At 33.9% G+C, this 22,183-nt stretch overlaps 1 protein-coding gene across 1 annotated transcript in view; it reads right to left on the minus strand.

Annotated features, from left to right (window-relative positions):
• LOC150107299 (fibroblast growth factor receptor 1-like) overlaps window positions 1-21,490 on the minus strand; it is a 334,528-nt gene extending 313,038 nt beyond the window's left edge. The window contains exons 1-2 of the mRNA XM_090391806.1: window positions 21,439-21,490; window positions 20,210-20,429 (exon numbers count right to left, since the gene is read on the minus strand). The gene's annotated coding sequence lies outside the window, so the exon portion shown is untranslated. The remainder of the gene's footprint in view (window positions 1-20,209; window positions 20,430-21,438) is intronic.
• Window positions 21,491-22,183: the final 693 nt, after the last annotated feature.

Raw genomic sequence — 22,183 nt, forward strand, 5'->3', positions numbered from 1 at the left:
CCATTTGATTAGAAAGAACTGTTTTCAAATTTTATGTAGGATGCGAGAAACATTTATAAGGGATTTTAAATGAGTTAGTTTTTACGCACGCGCACACACACACACACACACACACAAAAGAACGACTTACTTCATCATGGTTTTAGCTATCTAAACGCAGTCTTAACGAATGAAAGCGATGCTCAACGGATTACAGTTAAGTGGAAATAGTTTATCAAATAATTTTTATAGATAATAAAAACAAGATAAAAGCAGGCACCACCCTAACATTTACAACGAATACTACTCAGTTCGTTGTTATTCAGGACAATAATTATCTCTAATTATGTAATCTCCATCGCTCAGTCGTGAGTATGATGGGGAAAAAAAAGTGAGTTCGAATCCCGTCGATGATGCAAACAACTTTTCAACTGAAAGCGTTAGACAATCTCACTAAAGATTTTTTCCTAACTAGAATTTTGAATTTATCCTACCGGAATTTCAGGTTTTTCATTCCTCATAATATACAGACAGGCTAATGAACAAACTAATCGATACTGCAGTCTATGGGAAAAAGGACTAGGAATCGTATTCCTTCGGAGTCGGCTTTGAATATAATGCCCGTATGGTATAGTGTGGATTTGCATGTAATTCATGTCAAAATGACAAACCTATAATGACGATGAATTTCATAACATGAAGAACATTTTACTGTTTACTTTACTTGCTTTAGTGAAATAAATACTATATTATGTTGTTGATCTATATTTTTCAGCCTTTCCAATCTGGAGATCTGTGTTAGTTACTTTTGCCACACTGTTTTATGATTTTTGTAAATATTCCATCAAATCCAATGGACAAGTCAAATAAAATATGTATCTGAATGAAATAAATAGCCAAGCATGATATTTGAATCTCACAGGAACAGTTAAAACTATGTCGTATTTTAGAAGCCAGTGTCTGAAAAATGGCGAAAATCGAAAGTTGTTTACAATGCTGAGGCTTATGGTCCTCGTTAGTGGAAAGTCAGAGGGGGGAGCAATGACACTAGAAGGGAGTGGGAAAAGAGGGAACCGGGGGTTGCTGATTGCCCTGGTTTATTTCAATACCTTCCCCTCTCTAGCAGTAAAGGAACTGCATCCACCGGAGAGGGACTGGACTAAAATACCTTTCTCAATCGTACGCAAGAGCTCCTCTCAAAACTGTACAGTTCACATTTCTTCCTTCTATCTGGGGCCGTGACACACGAACCTCCCGAAATTCTCCCCATCTCTCTCTCTCTCTCTCTCTTCTCCTGAGTTACAAAGGCATCAATAGTAGCACTAAGGGAGGCTCAGGTCTTGTAGTTCGTTTCAATATGAATTAAGAAAAGTTTCGTTTTCTAAGTGAGTCTTAATTATTAATTAGTTAATTAGCGTCTCGTTAATTGATTACCGTAGGACTAAATTGGTAAATAGTGACGATACTACCTCAGTTTCTTTAGTAGACTATTGAAGAAACTTCAAAACTTAGAACTTTTCGCTTTCACAATTTTTTAATAATTCACGTGTTAGCAGATGTTGAAGCTACATAAACACGTGAAGAATTAAAAGTAATAACAGACGTTTAATTAAAAATATCCAACTGCCTTATTTCTTCGATTATTATACTATTACTTCCTTCCCCCCCAAAAAAATAAAATCTACAGCAGAAAGATATTTGAGAATCTAGTATAATTGCTATTGTTGATTTCGCCTAGTTAACTATTTTGTGATTTTCTTTGTCCATCCTTTTCCAAAAGTTAGGATTTGATTGACTTGTAGCTTTTAAACTCCACAATAACAAACAGTTCATAAATTATGGAATTAAAAAAAACACAGATTTTACTTTCTGTAGATTTATGATGGGAAAAATACGTCATTTTTCCCATCACAATCATCATTTTCTGATATGTGTCCTTAAGTGGTGTACATACTAATGATAGTATCACATGATAAGTTCACATTACTACTAACTTCCTATCGAAAACTTTCATCTAAATTAGTCTGTTATATCGTCAGATCTTATATTTCTCTTCTACGGCACTTCTAACTGCATCATTCCACCTAGATTTTGGTCTTCCTCTGTGTTCCTGGCATACACATTTTTACTAACTTCTACTCTCCTATTTTGTTTAAGTGACCAGAAAAGACCTCAGATTAGCTCCAATCACATATTCTCGAATACTAAGTCAAGTTCCTTTCGAATATCTTCATCTTTAATATGATTCTGCCATGATGTCATCTTTTCACACCCCCTAACGTTTCTCAGCACTGTCATATCTGCAGTTGTTATCGCTGATTTAACCGTTTGATTTCTAACTTTTGGCTATTTATTCAACTGGATCTTTACATAATAGATTTGATCAGTACATTGTCGATTTTTTGTGCCAAAATAGCTGTAATTTTTTATTGATTTTATCATTCTCCACCGAAAATGCAGTTGATGTTTTCCATGTTCCTATGTTCATAATTCTTTTCTTTTTATTACTCATTTTCATATCAAATTTATCAGAACACTTATTCAATCTAGGTTAAGAGTTCAAAACAATTACAGTGGATTTATTTAGGACATAACATCACACTAATATCAGGTTTATAGCCGCTTTCTTTCATAACCCGTACAAATGATAAAATAACAGTGGAAATAGCACGTGAACTCTTTCCTTACACTTAATTTTACATCAAATCATTGAATCTCTTTTATTTCTAACCGTTGACTTAACATCAGTTATGTACTGTTTTCTCTAATGTCCATTTATACAATATAATTATAGCATTTCAAATAACTTTTCTCTTGACAACTTATATGTCTTTTCCAGATCTACAAAACTTAAATACAGAATTCTTGTTATGCTAACAAGGATGATACAAATGATTTCTCGACTACTTATTTAAAAGTAAAAATCAGGTTTCTGACAAGCCCGATTTAACCTGGACCCTGCAGTCACCAGAAATTCGATTTTCTGACTAGGCTTTCTGTATTATGCAGTGTAGCGAGGGAAACATTTTAATAGCTTCATATTTGAGTATTTATGAATGATTATCATCCGCTCTAACTACCTTTCCCATTTTAGATTTCTAATATTTTCCCCCTATTTTCAACTGAAATGTAGTTATAACTGCATTACTCCTGAATATTTCTACCATTATTCTATGGCTATTTATCTTACAATTTTTCAAACCGGATGGTATTTGTGGTACAGCAGTATATTTATTAGCTTCAAGAGACTTATAGCTTGCAGTTCAAAAGATGAGATAAGTCTTCAGGATTAGCTAAATTTTGTACTAAAAGTAATTCAAATCTTTTTTTTTTTTTTTTTAAAAAGCATCACAAAGAATCATCTATAAAACTCCACAAAAAGGGAAACTCCTCTACAAAAAAAAAAAAAAAATTCTTTATTATTTTTTTTTCATTTTTTTTAACACTGTTGCAATTGGTCGTTTTTTTCCAACTCTACACGAATGTGGTCATCCTAACGGCTTATGCTTTTGGGCATACAGTCTACTGTTTGAATGTAATTAAATTATAGATATTCTTTTGTAAATAAAATACACATCGATGTTGCAAGTGTTTATTTATTTATCCAGAGTTTAAATTTTAGGGTGAATACTTATCACGCACGCACGCGCGCGCACACACACACACACACGCACGCACGCACGCACATAATAGACAAAGAAAATGTCAAAAAGCTAACAGATTAATAAAGTACTTTAAACTGAAGCGAATATTAAAGGCTCAAGAACTAAATGGAGGACTTTGGTGGAGGTCTTCGTCCAGCAGTGAACAGAAAATGGCTGAAATGATGATGATGAACTGTTCAGGCCTGTTATAAACATTAAGGAAATGTAGTTTCCAAGGTCATCACAGGAAACCGCGAACGGTTTCTACATGTAAGATGTAAACATTGTCAACATGCCCTAGAAATTCTCATCTCTCCACCCCCCGCCTCCTGCTCAAACCTTCCTTGGGCTACGTTCACGTCTGTAAGGAAGAGTGTAATTTGCAAAGCAACAGTACAGAAGGGAAGTGGCTAGTTTCACTCTCCGCTTCAACTACTTCCCCACCATCCCCCACCACTGCCACCTCCTCCTTCTCCTCCGAGTCCTGACATTTTCCAAAAGAGCGAGTTGTTAAAGGAAGCACAAGAATTTCTTCCATAGAATCGATCCGACAACTGCCTTTACAACAAAAAATCTATTATTGTAGCATTTTCAATTTTTACTTATTATATTAAATTATTTAAGTAAAACAGAACAATATGAAATGTAGTTAATTTTTTCCCCTTAACTTTATAGATATAAAAATCTAAATTCACTTTCTACCCTCTCGTAACCAACGGAAGTAAGATGTAATCATGTCATCCTGTGCTCAGTTACAGTGTTTAGTAGTAAGTTGTAATTATTAACATTCGCAGCATTATGAGCTGGTTTAATTTTAATACCAAATATACCTCTGGTATTGATTTTATCGTGCCAATTTTAGCAGATAGTAATAGTAGATATATGGCTTTCTTAGGGGTGTTAATTTCTAATTTTTAATTCGTATGTCCGTTAAATTGAAAATAATATGTCTGCTTATGCAGATGGATATAAATATGGATTAGGAAAGCGACAAAGCCCTGGAATTAAAAAAAAAAAAGGAACTATTCAAAGAGACCGTCTGACCTCATATAGCTTGATGAACATTCGACCAAAATATACCCTGATGAGAATTTTCTTGGTGATAGGAATAGGCGAAGAAATAAAATGAAAAAAAATCAGCTTGCACATCTCTACGTACTAAATTTTCAGGAAAAGCGATAACAGATTCGAAATATTTTATAACTGTTACCAGTGAATTAGCCGGCCTGGTTGGCCGAGCGGTTAGCATATCCGCTCTCCAGCCAATAGACTGCAGGTTCGAATCCTACCATGGCATGGATATTTGTGATTGTCCTACTAACTCGATTGGAAAGGGCATCTACGATCCTACCACTTCATCTAGCAGAAAACTTCACTTCCAAAATCCTATGAGGTACAGAAGTGACCATACTGCGGTCAATGACGTCAAATGTGAAATAATTAACTAAACAACAACAACAACAAAATGAACTATTAGTTATCGAGTAATTTGAGCGGCAGTAAATGAAAGTGTTTTGGCAATGCCGTACATGTCTTCAGTTGATAATGATTGTGAAACTAATCTTACAAAGAAACAAACTGCTAAAAAGTAGATACAAAACTAACCACACTCACTTTTCGGTCAGTATATTCACATAATTTCTCACGATGGTAATTTTTCGAGAGGTAGTTATAATATATTTATACTGTAACTATCTAACATTTACAAGTTTCCACAAAATTACATCAAAATTTTCTAACTAATTAAACCAATGGAAACACTATACAAGAAGATTCAGAACACCTTATCAGATATAAAGCACGAACTGTCTGCACAAAAAAAAAAAAAAAAGTGTTTGCGTGTCTGGATTAGATAAAAAATAAATAAAATCATTACCCTATTCATAGTATAATATATAGTTTTAAAACCTTTAATAGGTGGAAGTCCCATAAAAATTGAAATTAATTTATTCTTCAGTCATATGAACTATCTAATCCTTTCCTAAAGTAACATTCACTGAGTGGCCACTGTTAGGAATACATCCATATTTTCCTAAATGGGGGGAATGTTTCTAATGAAGAAGCCACTCGGTTAAATTCACCGGCTGTATAACACTTTGCGAAGGTCGTTCCGCATATTTTCAGCTCTAACATCAACTTTGTATCAACTTCGTTTGCCTAGTGGGGAATTTTGAGGCCAAAATTCCCCACTAGGCAAACGAAAGAAAATCTTATGGTTGTGTAGGTTCGTCTAGTCTTACAACAGTCCGAAAATAGAATTAATTATTTTCAGCATTACAAATGAAAGTCGTAAAAGATGTAACAGTCGAGAAATACGAGTAAAATACTAGACACTACCATAAATAAATCTTAAGTAATGGCCTTGAAAATGACAAAATGAGGACTGGTTGCAGATGTGTTGGTACACGCAAAATAGGCGAATTTCTACGTTCACCAACCATAGGAGGACATTATAATACATAACATAATGTTTCATGTGTCTTATAATAATTTCATGAATTTTAGGAAAATAGCTGAAAAGTAAATACTGCTCCAAAATGATCGTTATGATGCGGATGAAGAGCAAAATCAACAAAATATTGCGATGCTAAATTACTAGATTTGGTATTAGTGAAAAAGGTTTTATTAATTAAAAGCAGTCCGAGATGAACGCAGCTTAAAAAGATCATTTGTAAAAGCTATAATCTTATATCAGGGGCGAATATTTCGGGTGTGCGGTGCTCATCCACGAAATATCGGTATCACCCATATTATATTTTTGCATTTATTCCCGTTAAAGACTCCCCCAATTGTTTGCAGACTTCGCGCGATTCCTAAAATTGAACACAATATATAGTGAACTCAGGATTTAATCTTGGGGGGGGGGGCCGAGTTGAGTAGACGTTTTACGAATACACACTACACATTGCATACGACCTATGAGTGAGCATCTGCAGTGATCGCCAATACATGATAAGTAGTATAGAAATAGAAGACACAACATAAATTAAAAAATGAATTTTAATTAGGAAAAGATTTCTGGATAATTTTCTAGTGTTTATTTCTTTTTTCTTTTGGGGAGCAGGGCCCTTGTTCCCCCTCCCTGGGTGCGCCACTGGTACTAATGCTTCATTGTCCTCTTCAGGAGGGTAATAAAGCATTAGTGCTTCATGAAGAGGGCACTTTTCGACACGTAAACATTGCGTCACATTCGCATTAATAGCCTGGATGTGCTATCGAAATGCATACACCTTTGAGCCGTTCGAAAAGATGTAAAGAGGGCGCAGCAGGTCAAATTCTTAGCTTTCTAATATTTTTAAACCGCTGAGAAGGAAGGGCCAGGTGAGCTAAATTTTTGAGCTCACTCAGCACCTAGCGTCTGTGATTGGTTATTGTATCAACCAATCCAATTGAACGTTGTCAGTTGTCATGAGTTGAGCGCTTTTCGTGTTCGATGTATATTAGAAACAGTTGTTACGCATGTTATCTGGAACTGAAAATTTGAAAGTGGATGTTAGGAGAAAAATGCCAATTGTTTTTTCTTTTGCTTGTGCAGTATAGCATCTGTTGAGGTTGCAAAGCTTTTTAACGTTATATAGAGACATTTTTATTCTAGTCTTCAGAAACAACAGACAGTAAAAAATATCTACGCCTGAATAAAAATGAATATTCTGTGTATTATAAGACGTGGTTGATCTAGAACAAAATACCAGCATATGTGAGATTGATAAGACAGAAGAACCACTGATACTAAAAAAAAAAGCTAATGAATTTAGGATTCCCGAAAGTGTGGATAATTCCGATAATGATCGGATGTTATGTATACTGTGTCTCAGTAAACAAAATAAAATTTTTGGAAAATGGAGCGAAATATACACAAACCAGAGAAATACACATAACATGTTCAACAAATTTTACGAGATGATTTGCTGCTCCATCAAACCATATTTATTCCTGCAATACTCTCTCTCTCTCTCTCTCTCTCTCTCTCTCTCTCTCTCTCTCTCTTCATAAGTTTTTTTTTAATTATGTCATCATAAATTCACTTATTCATGTTTAGAATTTATAGGATCATGTTATTCGCTCTACCCAGCAACTTATAGGACACACATATCACAAATGATAATTATAATTATTCTTTACCATTAATAAAAGTGTTTCTACTCACACTTATTCTTTCCTATTCTCACATGTCTTATAAATGATGGTTCACATATTTTCATCTTTGAGTATTTCAAATATATCAACCAAATATAGCATTCTCCTTCATTGTTGTTTCTAATAAATCCTAAAACAGATTGTTCCCCAACTCTACACAGAAGTATTCAAAGTTATCCTGCAATTAATTGCACTGGGCCAATTCATTAAGATAAGCGCTGATGCGCTATGCCCCCTCAAAACTTTCATACATCGATAAAATGCAATCACACGGTGATGGGCGTCCGCAAGGCAGGGGGGAGGAACGGGGCACTTCCCCCCGGATCGATTAAAAAATTCCACATATTATAATCGTAAAGTTGATTGCGATATGTAATCTTACACCCTCGACCCTGGAAACGTTCTGTCTGTCTTAAAATTTTATTATGGGTTGGCCTGTTTCGGCGCATGGCAGGGTAGCCATAGAACACGTGTTTTATTGCAGCAATAGAATGGTCCTGTTTTTGGTTCATCTTTTTCTGATTTGTGAACAGTGACTGGTTAGTTTGCTCAGTAACTTCACTCAGTAACCCTCTGTCTAGTGAGTTACTGAGTGAAGTGTGAACTGTAAATTTATAGTGAAACAAATGTAAACAGAAAAATACATTTTTAAAAGGTAAGTGTATATAATTTAATATTATTTTACTTGTTAATTTTATGATTTGTTTGCTTTTAAACTGAAATACTTTAATTTAATTTAATCAATTAGTTCAGTTTTAATAAAATATGTCAGTCAATTTTTTTATATATGAAATTGCACTAAAAACTATTAATTCTGAATACCTTTTTTTCCCCAAGAATTAAAGATCATTAAAATCGATGCATAATGTATTTATAGTTTACATCGACAAATAATTACATTAAGAAAAGCTAAAAGACGTTTACTGATGTAATTATTTAATTAAATCAATAATTATAAAAATTTATTGATGTGATTATTTGTCTCCAAGCTTTGCCCCCCCCCCCCCCGGAAAATTTTCTGCGGACGCACGCCCATGCATACGGTCAAAATGACGTGAAATTTGTAGCGCATGTTGCATAACTCACATGACAGCACACCCAACCGAAATGAGCATGCGACGCCACTGATATATATATATATATATATATATATTTAACATCTTAAATTATCACTGTTTCTTGTAACATCACCTGTAAAAAAAATTTAAATATGCTTTTTTACATTTGTATTTTATTTTATGACGGCATCCAATGGCTGAAAAGATCTGAGCGCGAGTCCTATCCGATTACCAGGGACATTTATAAAGGCTTTTCAATTGAAGGGGAGTTAACAGGCTTCGCTCAATCAGGAATGGCAGCGTTTTTCGCCGGAAAAACAGATAACCGACCAGAAAATAGGTTCATTAAATCATAGGAGATTATGATGATAGAATTAATCGTATTACCATTATAACTTCATTATAAGCCAAGTTCATCCTATATGAGAGTGTCCAACCTTTTGATACTCCGCTGCAATTGCTTCTTTATTTACGGCTATATTTATGTAAATTCCTTGTAAAGAACTAAATTTATGTAAAGAACTAAATCACTTTTATTGTTTTATTAGCAATACAATGAATAACGTTTACACAAATCATAACATTAATGTAAAAGTTTCTTATAAAATGTTTTTATTACCAACAGAAACTCAATAATCTTCTCCAAAACGTTTGAATGTATATTAAAAAAGGAGTCCTTTGATAAACTAGCAAACTTCTGGACTTCTCGTAATGATTCGCCGACTAGTTGGCCGAGTGCACAGCGTATCCGTTCTCCTGGTTGGTTCGAATTCCAAGATCGCAATTTTGTTTATGAAAATGTCTACGTGATCACCACGTAAAATGGTGATGAGACCATCACCCTACTTATTATAGACCTGCAGTGGTCTGAAAAATAGTATCACGTTTGTTTTGTATAGTAGGAGGGTTTTCAGATTATCTAATGCTTAGCTCACCATGTTTACAACCTTTTCTTTTCTGGGATTCATATAAAAGAAATTATTTAATTCAGTCCTTGTTATATAGATGACGATTTTCTAGCAATGAATCTTTCTATGCTTCTGATCGCCCTATAAGTCCTTTACTTATAAATATGCTATGTTAAAATGCTGTTTCCAGTTGAACTATGAGCATCCATTCATAGTTAAACGCGAACGAAATCCATCCAATTAACTTTCTAGAAAGCAGAAAAGATAATTACATGAGTCCCCCCCCCCCTCTACTTTCTGGAATAACACTTTTCCTTTATTTTTATTTATTTATTTATCATTATTATTTGAAAGCTGCCATTTTGAACTTTTGTTTCGAAGTAATACCAATAAATATTTTTTTTTTCATTCTTCTTAAGCACCCTTTTCTAAAAATTTTTCCTCTCGAGCAATGAAGGCTAACTCATTTTTAAAACACCTTTCAATTATCGTTGAGAGCTGCTCTTCCTCTTGACATTAATCCAAATATGATATGATGGAATTTAATGATAACGTTAATGTCATTTAATGAAATCCGAAACGAACTGTGATTTTATTGCATACAAAAATGGCTAAAAGTATGAATACATGCACGTTGAATATTCCTCACACTTAAATCAACTGTTCAAAGTCTTCTAACCGTGGAAAAAAGCTGACAAAAATATGACTGAAAGCCTCACGTGACTAGTGAAGACTCGCTAAATTCACGTGCAGAGCTAGAATTTCAGCTTTCTTTCGCGTTTTTATTTCTTAGCGTTCTTTAACCCTTTCGTTACCAGATATTAAAAATAGCACGCCTAACATTTACTCTATAGGAAAAGAGGAAGAGGAGACGATACGTAAATAGGGTTGCTACGGTAACGGATACAGAAGTTTCACGTCCCTGAAGCTTCGTAAACACGGTCTCAGTTTTGCTGATGTATCTCCAGATTTTGGTCCCGGCAGCAGCTCTACATGAAGGAGGTACTCACGAAGGTAGAACACGTTCGTGTCAGCTGTCAGCAAATTCCGAACGCTATACTTTCTGTCAGCTTTCACAGCTAAAATAGTTGCATCTATTTATAGCGTGTTTTTTGACAGCTCTGTGGCAGTCCATCAGATTTCGTTGAGCTTATCGACGCAGCCACGTCTTCTGATTATCGAATAACCAGATAACCTCTGAGAAACTAAAAGAAGAAGACGAGCACCTGGCACTCAATTTCTACCTCTCTTAATAACGTAGATCATATTCGTATTAATAACTAAGGGGTAAATGTACGCTAAAATATTTCCTTTATTAGCTCTCAAAAATGAGACCAAAAGAAAATCACATTTTCTCTCTACACTAATAATTTCAATTACTCATAATGTATTAATGCAATTAAGCACTAAGTGAATATGATTTTTACAGAATTTCTCTCACTATTCGCAGCTAATGTAGAGTGTGAGAGCGCGCTTCTTTCATTTTACTGAACATCACACGCATGTGTAAAGTTGAATGTTTACTTTATGAATTAAATTGTTCCCTGCATTTATCGAATGATCAAATATTTAATATATTATATACAGCAATGAGAAATTCTAGCTCATAACGGCTTGTTTTATAACGAAAAACAAATAAAAGAAAGTGTGTAATTTCTATAGAAAAATAAAGTAGTTCATAAGTAAACATCCCTTAATTCTTAATGGAAGTTAAACTTTAATTTCATCATTTTCGATAGCCAAAAGAATCAGTTTAGCGGAATTTATTCTGATTAGGTTCAAAAATTTTGGCTCCTTGAATTAAAATAACTTTACCACGCAATTATTGTAATATTAATAGTATTCATATTCCGTGCATGCATTTAAAGTACCGCGATACTTATTACTTTCCGCAGGTGAATTAAAATATTAACGCACAATACCGAACAGTATACCCATGAATAAAATAATTTACATGTAACATAGCATAAGAAAGTAAACCAAATCAAGTTTAAATCACGTTTAAATAGAAATAAAATTTATTATTTTTTTAAATTTTATTTCTTTATCTTATTTTTTAAATAATAATTTATCCGTCTTTTCGACCAGTTAGTTAGTGCGAATGCAATGCAACGCACCGAGTTTCTGTACTTTATGCCACGAATCACTATGCATCTACACAGTATTTGATCCCAGCTGTTTTTGGACGAATGACATTAAGTACAAAATTCGAAACACAGAAAAACATTCGTTTATTTTTTACAAGAAAACATAAAAAAATCGATTGTTATGGTAATATTTTATGTCAATTCAAATTAATCTGTGGAATGGTCGCAATCAAGGTTATACCATTCCGATCATTGTTTGACTGTGCTGCTGCATCACACTGAATCAAATTCATAATGTCTGCTGGCGAGTAGCAAGGTTTCGCAATCTGATCGCAAAGTCGTGGAACAGTACTATGGACAGAAAGATAAAAACCGAACCATTGTGAACTGCTCAAAATATAAATTTCATTCTGTTTTTATTTATTTTTTAAAAATTGATACTTGTAGTTAAAAAAAGCATTTTTTTTTTCTTTTTCCCGCTTAAATCAGTTTCAAGAAGTGAAACAGAGACCGGTTTTGGTTTTTTGTCCACATCGTAAAAATTAATATAACAAGCGCATAAAATTATTTCTAGAACGCTACTTATTATAAATTGAATGAGAAGGATCTGAAAATTGCTACTGAATATAAGGGTTTGGGTATTACGGTAGATAAGGAATTTAATTTCAGGAATCCTGAAATTTAATTTCAGGAAATTAATTTCAGTAAGACAGCTAATAAAGCAGAGAAGATTGGTGGTTTAATCTGCTAGTCTGCTTGGCCAAAAGGATAACATATCTGCGCTCCAACTAACTTGCTGCAGGTTCGAATTCAACGGAAGCATGGAATGTTTGTGAAAGTCTTTAGGTGGGAGACAATCTTCGTTGACCGGTATGAGATTATCGCCTTACTTATTGCAGGCTTGAAAAAGTTCCATTTGTTTGGCCTCTAGAACAGGGTTCCCAAATAATCTAACCTTTAGTCCATCATTGTACAACTTTCAATCTTTCACTGATAGGATTCACATTAAAAAGTAAATGAATAAAATTAAAAGGAACTTCACTTAGAGAAGGAAGTTATTATATTCTTATACAAGTCTATGGTTAGATAAATCTTGGACTATTGCACTCAGCTTTAGATAGCCAGATTTCTAATGGACGTTAAAAGAATTGAAGATATACGGAGAGGGTTCGCAAATGTAGTGAGGGATTATGTGATGAGAGTTATAAGGATAGGTACTCACTTAATGCAGTTTACTGCAGTTTATGAATTAATCTCTTGTGCTCGTAATCTGTTGAATTTAGCTAACAGGAAAAGAAGGAGCAGACTTAACTGAAGTTTATAAATTAGCTCATAGTACATAAAACTTAGATATTAAGTCTGTGTTGCATTTGGCTGAGCTTGGATCTACAAAGTATAATTAGAAAGTCAAGTAGAGGGAGAAAGAAGTCACATAAGGAGCTTATTTTTTCGGGTAGGGAAATTTATGGAATGGTCTTCCCTCAAGTGTCGTGGACACAAGCTGTGTGAATAGCTTAAAGAATAAAACAGATAAATGTTATGGAGTGGAGGATAATTTAGAAGCATAAACATTTATATAAAATAAATAAAAGTAAAATATTTGAAAGCGGCTTAAGTGATAAGTTAATGGTTAAGTTAAGTAAACAATAAGGGAGATGCTATGGATATTGCTGTTAGCTGGTGTTATTACTGATAACTTTTGAATAACAGAAGCATAGCTCATATGGATTTCAAGTGGCGACATTGGTTGATGAGATGAAAATTATAATACGTAATTAGCCGTGTTAAAAATATTAACATGGCTAATAATAACATATACAATAAAATATTTTTATTGTAGATGTATAAAGACAAAGAGTGAGAGGAAGATGTTTTGAATTTCAGGAAGCGCAAGCCGTCCTATTCAACATTGAGTTGAGATGATTTCTCTACATGCCAGAGTAGTGTCAGCCAATAGTAGTAAATGGCTCAACTATTATCATTTGAAGTTGGTTTATCTCCAGTATTCTCCTCAAAAACGTGAAACCAGCCTAGAATAGTCTTTAAAAGAAGTGAGGGCCGTTTCCACTCTTGATGGACTTGATCTGCTGCTAAAAGGCTGAAAATAATTTTCTGCTGTATTATCCAATATAGAATTCAAAATCCATCCATCTGAGGCCATCTAAACTATCAAATTTTAACTACAACCCAAGTCTTTCCACAGATTTTTAATTTTAAAAATATAAAATACACGTGCGTTGAAATTGTACGGACATGTCCAAAGAATAACAGAAGAACGATGGGCTTTCGAGAATTATGAACTGGTCCCCCCCCCCGGGAAGGAGAAAAAGAGGAAGACCAAGGGCTATGTGGAAAAGGACCATTGTGAGAGTGAAGGTGAAAAGGGAAGAAGAAGGAAATACATCCATAATGTATAGTATGAATTTCATATCAAACAGCTCCTGTTTCATTAGATAAGCTCTTTCAACCGATTCGTAAAGTTTGACTTGATTTTATTTTTCTAAATTAAATCTTCTATATTGTAGCGTAATTATGCTTCTGGTGCCCAATATTCGCCCCTGAACATGCTTGCTGCGCTAATATTTATTTGTTAATAAATGCATGCATTTATAAGCATTCCATTTAGCCTTTTATTTTTGTAGACAGAAGATGTCTTAAGCTTGTGCGGCAATAATTGAGCTTTGCGTCGTGTATCGAAGGCCGATGTTTGCTCGTCTAGTCAAAGCTACCTTGGCTTGCTCGGTTGTAGGAGCTTCCAGGTCCTGGCAGCAGCACTGTGATTTCATGCGCGCGCATAGCCATTTCACGTCGTCTCACTCTGTTGCTTAAACACAGGCCATACGTAGTCAACGTAGCTCTAGCCAGTGAGCTTCAGCCAGCCTTTACAAGTCTGCGTTTTGCTTGGGAAAATTAAGTTGCAACCAACTTTTTATGACGATTTATTGACCAGTTCATAAAGAAGAACCGTCGGGTAGAATTTGTATTTCAAGTAGCTAAATTGAAAAAGATAGAATATAATTTGTAAAATAAATGTTGTATTTGTATAATTAAATGTACATAAATTTCTAAATATATAGTTTTAAATAGTTAGTAATTCATTATTCCGCTAATCAGACTTCAATCACACCTTTCACTCCCTGAATGATAACAAGAGCAAGCGTGAATTTCAAGACCAGCATTCGCCCCTGCCAACGTTAAGTTTTCACGAGTTTCCTAAAAGCTTTCATGGGCTAGCCAGAAATCTCCTCCTCCTCCTGCATCTTCTGCATTATGATGACGTGGTAGGGTAGTTATCTCAATGTTCACAGATGTTGAATGAGTAAAATTACTGAAAATTTCGTTCAAGAAGAAGGAGACGTATCAAAATAACTAAAAACGAAATGTTTGTTTCACAAGCGGAAGTGTGACGTTTTTACAGGTTACAGGAACTTTTTAGAGAAACGTTAAACCTTTCAGCGTATCTGCGTTCTCTCAAAGAAACATTGAAGTTGAAGAGTGCGTAAATAGAGGAAGCAGATGAACATTAGCTCGAGTAGAATCGTACTATAAATTTAATGATAATAACCTGCTGTCAGAAGAATTCAACTGCGCGTAATATTTCACGCTTACCAAACGCACTTTGTCTCTCTGTAAAAGAAAAAAAAAAAAAACAGAACAAATGGAAATGAATTACTTTGATGTTTGCCACATCAGGCTGGAGTTATCAGAAGTTAGTAAAACAGAATAATAGAAATGATAATAAGCCAAATATGAATCTGAGTTTAATATTAGAATATAGTATAGTATATTATAGTACAATATAATAGAGTATATTTGACTATACTCAGCTTGTAAAACATATAATTCTTACTTAAGATTAATTAAAGACTTTCAAGTGCAGTGGAGCATTCTTTTTACTCATATACCAATTTAAAATCTCAAAGAAAATATAAATAATCAACCTCGAAAAGTCAATAAGGGTGGAAATGTATACTGCAAACTGTTACAATACAAGATGAAATAAAAGAGTGTGATTGAAGATGAAGGGTGATCAATGTAGAATGGTGAAACTCTCTCACGCTGCTTCCATCAAAAACTGGGAAAAAAAATGCTATTATTTAAAATGGGGGACGCATAGAATTAATGCATCAATATTACAAATGAGTTCGTGATTTAGTCATGTTGTAGATCGAGGCAGACAGGCAAGGAATTTAAAAAAGTATAAAATTCAAGAAAATATCACTTTCAACTATGAATCTAAAACGATCGAAAATATAATAATTATATGTAATAGTCGCAAACATCTAAACTCTGAATAGTTATAAATTGTAATCAAGTTGAAAGATTTAATCGCATGATTTGAAAATGACTACATACTTCTTGTTGTCACAGATTTCTTTCAGCTATGTATTCTTCACGTTTCTAAATGTGTAAGATTACCACCTCCTTATTAAAGGCATGAAATGGCTTGGGAAAAAATAACACCATGTTTGGTCTTTAGAGCAGGATTATTTAACCATTAACCCCGGATTATTTAACCCTTAGCCCACTCACGATAGTAATATCCGATATGTTTATAACCGTTCTTGGGTGGAACGATCCAACTCAAATAAAAAAGGAAGCCAACAAAATTATTGCATTCGACTGTATGATAAATCTGTTTAGTGTCCTCATATGGTAAAGATATATTTGATAATATAATTTAATGACAAACTAAAAAAAATACACATTTTTAATAATCTGGCAGATGTTACTGATTACACATTATTACATATTCCTTTCAGAACATGTACAAGCCAATATCAATAAAATTCTTAAAATGAATACTTATATTAAGCATAAGTAAACTGATAATTTTCTGAATATCTTTTTTGTTTTTCGAAATTGAAACATTGATGTTTATTAAAGTAGGTAATCAATGAAAAAAAATTACATATTAGTTCACTCAAAACAGAAAAGACGCAAAGGAGTACGAACACAATACTAGCCGCATTCAGACATTATAGATGTACTGTACATCTATATTCTTTTTTATATATGAAATATCATATATAACTTATGAAATATAAATCAATAGTTTGGGTTGACCGAATAGGAATTTTTATTCATTTTCCAAGTCCTAAAGCTCAATAAAGTTAATTCATTAATTAGCGTGTGAATAATGATGCAAAGGCCGTGAGTCCCATAGGGCAGTACGGCATCATCTTATGAAAACCAATACGAAGCTATTAGTTAGAATGTATTTTCGTCTGTCAACCGCCTGTGTTCTCATGGCCGCTTTGAGGGACGAAAAATCCGAGCTTCCGGGAGAGAGAAAACCCTCCACCTCCATATGTGGAGGTGGAGAGTTTTTCTCTCCCCATTTGATTGGGGGAGAGAAAAACACAAGACAAACTTCATCATGTCATAGATGGGATTCGAACCCAGGTCTTTCCAAGCAAAGGGTTCATCTAAACGAAGGCTCCATGAACGAAGTTTGAACTATTTAGCTGAACATACAACAGTGAGTGACTTGGTTGCAAACTTCAGTGAAGAAGGGAAGAGTAGCCGCCTTCTGCTGAAATTGTAACGACCAGCAAAATAGCTGCTAGAGTAATAGAATCATCTTATGGAGAAAGAAAAGAGTTTGTTTTCTCTGTGTGTGTGTGTGGGTGTGGGTGCGCGTCTTAAGAAAGCCTGTTTAATACGCTCAATCTAACTTTTAGATGAAAAATTCAAAACAAGGCATTCTCATTCAGCTTAACCATACAGGTATTAACATAAGATCGCAATAAGTTTTTTTTTTTTTTTTTTTTACAATGAACATAATTATATTTTATAACTATTGTGTTAAAAATTATATTCCTAAAGAATTTTGCTGGTGGTGTTTTTCGATGTGCGGGATGGATCATCAAGAACCAAATGGGGAGTTAATTATTAAATTCGCAACTCCAAATATACTCAGAATATACAAAAACCAAATATACTCTGAAGCTTATTAAAAATGTTACTGGCATCAATGATTAGCTATTCGCTAAAAAGTTGATATTAATATTATCTTGGAAATTCTAAAATTTAAACGTACTCTGTCTGTCCGACTAAATGTACTTCACATTAACAGCTTTAATATACAGTATATCCATCGCTTTTATTATCATTTGATAATTACAGCAAAATCTCGATTACCACAATTAACCCAGATTCTGTATTTTCAAAAGTAACATGTTGGATATCGAATATCTCACAAACCGGAAAAATAAATACAGTGTTGGAGAAAAAAAAATATTCGTTTCCCCAGTACTGTTGTTGTAAGCTCGAGTGGTGAGGATAAAATTACTCGCATCGAAGAGACAGCAACACTTGGAACTGCCCTCAGCTATGTCGAACAACAGAAGCTAACGCCAGCTAATCTTTTGTTGTTAAAGAAGTGACGGAACCTAGCGGCAAAGAAAATATTACAACCTCAAACGAGCTGACACTGACCAGCTCTTTAAATAAAGACATCCATTCACGTTTCTTTTTATTTTACTGGAACTTTTTTGTATCTGAATAATATATAATGCACGCGAATAACATCTGACTATGATTATGATTGTACCTATGTTTGTGCTTTATTTACTTGTGGATAATCACATAATTATTAATATTATTTGGTTATCCTGTTGGCTTATTATCCCTTTTAACTAAATTTATAAACATCAGAACCAAAACCAAAGCTAAAAGATAAATATTCCGAATGTATATGGAATATCTTCCTTCTAATATAGTTTTTCGTTCATGTTTTTGCCTGTCCCTTTCTCATCGAACCAGTTTCAGATTTTTTCCAGTTTTTTAGTTGCATTTTAATATATAATCTTCAATGGAAGAAGAAGAGGACATTAAAATTTAACTAGTAAAAAATTATCCCTTATTTCATTTGTTCCGTTTACAGCTCTATAAATGTCAGTTAATTTTCTCTTTCGTCCCTTACTCGTCTTGTATCTAATATGGTCACACCTCAATACACTTTCAGCATATCCTAGCTTAGAAAGAAAATCTTAATTCCGTACAGTGAGTAATTGAGGTAGTACCATCGTTTTTTACATAATATGCAAGCAAATATTTATCTTTCTTACTCATTGTGAGTTTTTTTCTTTCTTTTTATTAAACATGTGTTCAATTTTTATTTGGTGTCGGTGTGCATTGTTTTATATCAGTTTGCTCAAAACGTTTGGGAACTCAACCATTCTGAGTCGTTCCCCCCCCTTTCATGAAAACCATGATGTTACTGAAGTGAGGTAATGCCACGCATAAAGACACTCTTCTTTGACCAAGGAACAATTTTTTAACTTTGCATACCAATAAATAAGCTTTATCGGAGTAAAGAAATAAAGTATCTCTATCAAAACCAAAAATAAAAATAAAATTAAAAAAAAATAAAAGAAATGTTCAAAAATAAGCTGTCATTTATGAGTTTTATTAAAGGATAAGTATTTTTAAAATACATATAAAAAGAATAAAAATACATACAGTACATAGTTTCCATGAAAAAATACCCGCATTTAAGATTTTTCCAATATACTACAGATTTTGCTATCCCTGAGTGAAATTTATAAAAGGAGACAAAAAGTGTAGCACAGCTAAAAATAAATGTTCACCTAAATACAATAAATAAATAAATAAATTTTTGTTTTTAAAAAAAGGAAAAAAAACCCTTAACCCTTCTGGTACTAATGTACCTACTCAAAAAAAGAGTTTTGTGCGCATGTGCACCCATCCCATTCTAATCAGTACGAGGCACGATGGCTAGTTCATTAAAAAACGTATTTTATGGCAAACAAAATTTGAATTGGTAACTCGTGCACAAAGAGAATTTAGGTAAACCTTTCAAGCCTATCCAGGGCTGGTACAATCGATTTAAAGAATGTCGCAAAGATAAGACACCAGAGAACTTCTCAAGAAACCTTGAGCACGTTCGTAAGTCACTTTCACGGAGTGTCTAACGTGTAAATTTTACGTTAGGCGCTCCCAAGTCCAACTCATAATGCCCCCCCCCCCCCTCCAAAAATACTATTTTACAGGTATCAATGTCAAATTTGTCAAAATATAAACTATCGATATTTTTCAAATATAATTGTAAAAAAATTCCAGTGAATTAGATAATAACATGAAAACCTTATGTTCCTTATCTATATCTATCTATTATATCTATATCTGTTGATCCAATACTCACACACAGGGATCCCATATGCTATTTGCGGAGAGGTCCCATTTACTTCTGCTTATACCAGCTAGTTATTTATTTATGGATGCGTCCACGTGGTGTTTGCAGAGCGCTCAACGACCGCAGAGCAAGAGTCTTAGAATGTGCGGTTTGCAAAAATAAGTAGGTTATTCATTTACCTAAAACGCATAATTTTTTTTATGAGATACTGTTATTCTTAAAATGCTAAACTTACGTATACAGATGGTGGATTTCACAGTCAGAAAACGGGATTCGGATGTAATCTGGCATGATATCGATAACCATAATTTCCAGTGTAAGATTTGAAGTTCTGTTTTTTCCTCTGAGAAACTGAAGTTAGGAGCAAGGCATGTTTCTCGCAGTCTTGTCCACATATCCCGAATCGCTTATGTGGAACTCGATTTAGCATATGTATGGAGAACATTATCTCCTGCCTGAAATTTAAGGAGAAACATCAAATATAAAATAAAATACTTTTAATAATTATAACAATAAAAATATTTTTTGTTATTGTCATAATATAATTGAACATCCCATTAAATGTTGTTTAGACTTGAATAAATGTGATGTATTTTGAATATTTGATATATATGAAACTCAAATAACAAGTGTATGTTTTCGTACTTCAGTTATTATTAATAAAGGCAAGAAAATTTGTAAATGAAAGCAAGCAATTTTGGTTAATTTTGTGGTTCCTCCTGCTCTCCTTATAAACTATTTGACGCTTCAGATGGATGAAAGATCTCGTTCTGTCATCAAGTCGATAATAACCGAAATTTAATTGATAATAAATGAAATATAATACAACCCTAACGGCCCTTGAGCGGAAAAATAACTCGATAAATAAAACCGAGACTACTCGACATCATCAAGGTTGAAACTACGGAGTCATTCAAATACAGTGTCGTAATAAGCATCATTATTCAAACGATCCTGATTAAAATCTCGCTTATATAGGATGACATGTTTCTTCATCTATTCATAGTTTCGTAAGAGAAGAAACGTCAACATCTGGTCGAGTTTCCAAGTGAATGACGTATTGAAAGCGCAAGGAAAGAAGCGGGAAAATAGCGCAGGCTATGAAAAATGATTACCCGGAAGTTGTTAGACAAATTCGTCAAGTTAAATCGACGCATTCACTAATAGGAATATCTGTGGTTATGCACACTCCTATATTAATAAGAGTAGCAAGTAACGTGAATCATCAAGAGCTGAAATTAATCTCCGTAATAAAAAACGAAAAATAAGTACAATTTTTTTATTTATTTACTTATCTTAGAAACAAAGACGCCGAGAGATGTCGTTAAGTAGTGAAGTTTTCTTTTTCTTTCCTTTTACAACTCTCTTCCTTTCATTTGAGTTTTTGAAGTTCACAACGGAAACACTCCTGTTCAATAAATTTCTTCTTCGCTAACTGCACAGAAAACGGACTTATTTATTTACCTGTGACTGGTGCGTAAATCTGAGGCGCACAGCTGTTACTCCAGCTCTTCTCTATTTGGTTATTCGTCAGTTTTCGCATTCGCGTAACCTTATACGAAGATTCCCTGCGTTCGTAATTTTTGCCTGATTTAGATGAACTCCTGTAGGTCATGCAGGATAATTAAAACTGGTGTAAGAATCTCTACAAAACATGTTTTAATTATTGGATTCCTTTCAGAAATCATTCCGTTTCAATTGCTGTTATTATTTACTGTTGACTATTGCGATGTTAACAATAAAAATCTTTACCGAATAAATAATATGACGTAATATCTGTAAACAATATAATAGAAATCATTAATGGAAAAAAAAACATACTTAGTTTTGGTAATGAAAATATTTATCTCAGTTACGAACTCGAGCCATTCATATTTAAGCCTATGTTAGAGTTTGCTAGCACGAGTTCTGGCAAACACAAACACTTTTTTTACATATTATTTTTATTATCGTATGATGATACAGCGGCCGAGAATTACCTTTTACGGGAATGTACGGCACCATCAGTCCCCTCAAATTTTATCCAGGTTTCGGAACCGGCATAGCTGACAAATCAGGCCTATGGCTGAGTCAGTATTCCTGACTGTGATCCGTGTGTGTTCACGAGGCGGTTTGCCTGTTTGCGGGAAGAAACCCCCAGATAAACTGGTGAGAAAACCCTGCTGTCCACTCCCAAGACCGGTTAACTTGGCTATGGCTGAGGAAGATT

This window comes from Typopeltis vanoorti, chromosome 4 (assembly GCF_054136105.1).
Source record: "Typopeltis vanoorti isolate ZY-2024b chromosome 4, IOZ_Tvanoo_1.0, whole genome shotgun sequence".
Lineage (NCBI taxonomy): Eukaryota > Metazoa > Arthropoda > Arachnida > Uropygi > Thelyphonidae > Typopeltis > Typopeltis vanoorti.